Genomic DNA, 3,683 nt, shown 5'->3' with positions numbered 1-3,683 from the left:
TATGGCTCGACATAGAGTCAGACTTTAAACGTTAAACTTATCATGTTATGATTTTTAATGATTGCCTTAAACTAATATTTTGTTTTACTTTCACTTACAAACAAATGTTTGATATATGTGTACATGTCTCTCTACACAACACTTTTATTTCACTTATTAGTTTTCCCTTTTGTCATTTGACTTAACTGTTTAATTGTATAACTGTTGATCACTGCTTCAGAACCATTCTTTTGCTATGACTAAACATATTTTAAACTGCGCTCCTATTGTTTTAACTAATATCTGTTTTACAAATATGCTTACAATATAGTTTATTAAACAATTGACATTAAATATACAACTGTACTTTTTGACTTAATTATTACTTTATTACATTAGTACTTAAGTAACTCAAAGCCCTGTGCTTTAACAACAGTTCCAGTTATTATTCATTTTTATATTGTTCAAATTTTGGAATAGCTACCACTTACTTTATTCGTTAAAAACTATTATGGGTAAAGTATGTTTACTTAAAAATATTTATACTTAACGAAGCATAAAGTTGTATACTTAAATAAGTTTTATTACATTTAGCAATAAAAACATAAATCAGAATATATGTATATAATATATCAAAATGTAAATCATGAATAATATATAATAAAAAGATATAAAAATATTAGAACTATGAAATAACGCTAAAACATTTTTAGTCGGACGGCAACTGGTGCCAGGCGTGGCTGAAGAGCCTGAAGGTGGAGACCCCGTGCAAGTTGAACCTAACCTTGTGGACGAAAACGCCATGATGGACGACCACATCATTGAAGTTGTGATGGAAGGCGGCGTTATGGACGAAGACAATGTGGAAATTGTCGACGTGCAGAACATGGCAGTCGTGATGGAAGACGAAGACAATGTGGACCACATCATTGAAGTTGTGATGGAAGACGGCGTTATGGACGAAGACAATATGGAAATTGTCGACGTGGAGAACATGGAAGTCCAGATGGACGACGAAGTTTTGCCGGCGGACGTCGAGATAGTCGATGTCCTGCCCGGAGAACTCGAGTGCATGGGCATTTTCGATGACTTCAACCCTGAAGTTGCATTTGAACTACCAAGAGTTCATGCGCCACGAGTAGACAGGCCAGCCGGCGTTCGACACCCACTTCCGGATCGGCACAACATTGGGCCGTTGAATGAAGTCTGCAGGCACTGTGAGGCCCATCACTTCAACTGTGAACGCACTTCGAGGGGTCATTTCACATTGTGTTGCAACAACAATCAGATGGTGATTCCTGAAGGACCCCGTCGGTTGCAACAAGCACCTGAATTGCTACAGAGTTTGTTGGTAGATGACTCACAGATAGCAACCCAGTACCGTAGAAACATAAGACGGTACATCAACACTCTTGCATTTGCCGCCTTCTCCACTGACCTCAATCAGAGAAGATTGCCTGGTCGCGGACCGAGAGTGTTCACTGTACACGGGCAGGTGTATCGAAGGACGACGTCGTCAGAAACGACGACAGACACTCAAGTTACTGTGAGCTCTATTTCATTGAATCTGGGGAAGCAAACCGGGTTCGCATGAACCAGAACCACCAGGGTGAGCTAAACGAGACTGTGCTTACAGACTTGGACACGATGCTGAGGCAAACCAATCAATCCATATGCCATGGCATTCAGCAACATGAGAGCAGTGTGGCTGGAGGAACAGAGAATTGCCAACGCCAATCCTCTGGTGCAACCCAGGAGAGTCACCATGCACTTGGTGGCTGACCCAAACAGTGACCCAAGGCGGTACAATCTACCGCTAACTCAAGTCAACGAAGTTTCGGTCGTGTCTGCTGGAAACTATGGCCAACCGCCGAGAAACCTCGATCTGGTGGTGTTCGACTCGAATCCAGTGAACCCACAACACAGGATGCAAAACTTATCGTACGGCTCCCAGCACGCAGATCCAATGCTATAAGTACCCCCTGTTGTTCCCACACGGTGAACTGGGTTGGCATTTCGAACTGCGACAAGATGATGGTGGCCGGAAAAATGCTGTGCGCACACGCAACACTATCAGAGAATTTGTGTGTTACCGTCTGGCCATTCGTTATGAAGGAACTAACGACCACAGGCATCAAAAATTCAGTCTGATACACCGTGGTGGTTTTCTGTTTCAACAGTACGTCTGTGACCAATACGTACGAATGGACGTACGGTTCATTGAACGCAATCAGGGAGCCCTGTTTGCTGAAGCGTATCAGGGCCTGGTGGATCACATCAACCAGCAGTTGCACATTGAAGAACCTGCCCGGGTTGGACGCAGAATGATTTTGCCGTCGACCTTCCCTGGAGGTCCGCGTTACATGAAACAGAGCTACCAGGATGCAATGACCATAGTGCGCAAGTACGACAAGCCCGACCTCTTCATTACCTTCACTTGCAACCCTGGGTGGCCTGAGATCGTCAGCAACAAAGGAAATCATGCAGATGCAAGTGACAGACCTGAACTGGTGGCAAGAGTGTTTCACGCCAAACTCAAGCAGCTCATGTCAGACATAACTGAGAACAGAGTGTTTGGTAACGTAGACGCATATGTTTACAGTCTAGGGATGGGCCGATACTAAAACCGATACTCGATATCGGCCGATATTGGTGGTATCGGGTTTATCGGTATCGGTTTTTTTTTTAAACCGATATTTGACCCGATACCAAAAAAAAAAAAAATCAAATCTATTAGCATAATAGCATTGATTATAAATTGTAATAGTTAAATGTAAAATGATTATTATTATTAATATTAATATTATTAATATTTAAAAAAAACTAAACGTCATATAGAAATTCTGATTCTTGCGTCGTCTTAAACACATAAAACCACACATTTATACTTAAATTAAATTTCAAAAATAAAATGTTTAGGAGGGTAAATCGTTGTGAGAAGCGAGGGACTTTTACACGTATAAGATAGGCAATTACGATGTGTAGGGCCCAATGACGTCACACGTCTTTTATCAATTGCTCATAACTTATTGAATAATGTGAGGAGAAACGTAAAACATATACCATTATCCTTAGAATTGAACAAATAAAAATTTCAAATAAAAAAACTTATATTTTGTGTTGTGTGCTCCTTTAATATTATGTGTCTATGTGTAGTTTTTAACGGGAAACGGCCGTCACCGGCTACCGCTTAAAACGTCCAATATAATAATAATTTATATTATATTATTATAAAAGAAAAAAAAAGTATAGATATATTTGCTAGTGGCCCAAAACGTTTAAGCTGGTACCGGGCCAATGTGCTATAGAATAGTGGCACACCGTGCCAGTCCGCTACTGGTGTTAATTTGTATTAATAATGTAGGAGCACGTCCGAAAACTCGATTTGTCGTGCGCCACAATAATAATTATATCGCACTAATCCTCAAGGTAAACCACACGTGTGCCACCACCCGAGCATTTTTGAACTGTACAGTCCGGCCCGTGCAGTTTTTCCTTTTGGAATTTCGGAAAGGATTTTTGGACTGTGTGGGCTGACACGGGCCTCAAGACTGACCCTACACACGTGGAGGAAATCCCCAAGGATTGAACTGCGCAGTTATGTACTACCTTTATGTACTCATTTTACAAAAAAAATTGAAAAATTATTTGATTAGAAGATATATTATAAAAACTTACCTTAATATGACTTAATAAGTTTCCAC

This window comes from Acyrthosiphon pisum, chromosome X, assembly GCF_005508785.2.
Source record: "Acyrthosiphon pisum isolate AL4f chromosome X, pea_aphid_22Mar2018_4r6ur, whole genome shotgun sequence".
NCBI lineage: Eukaryota > Metazoa > Arthropoda > Insecta > Hemiptera > Aphididae > Acyrthosiphon > Acyrthosiphon pisum.
Note: the sequence above shows the minus strand (reverse complement) of the source record.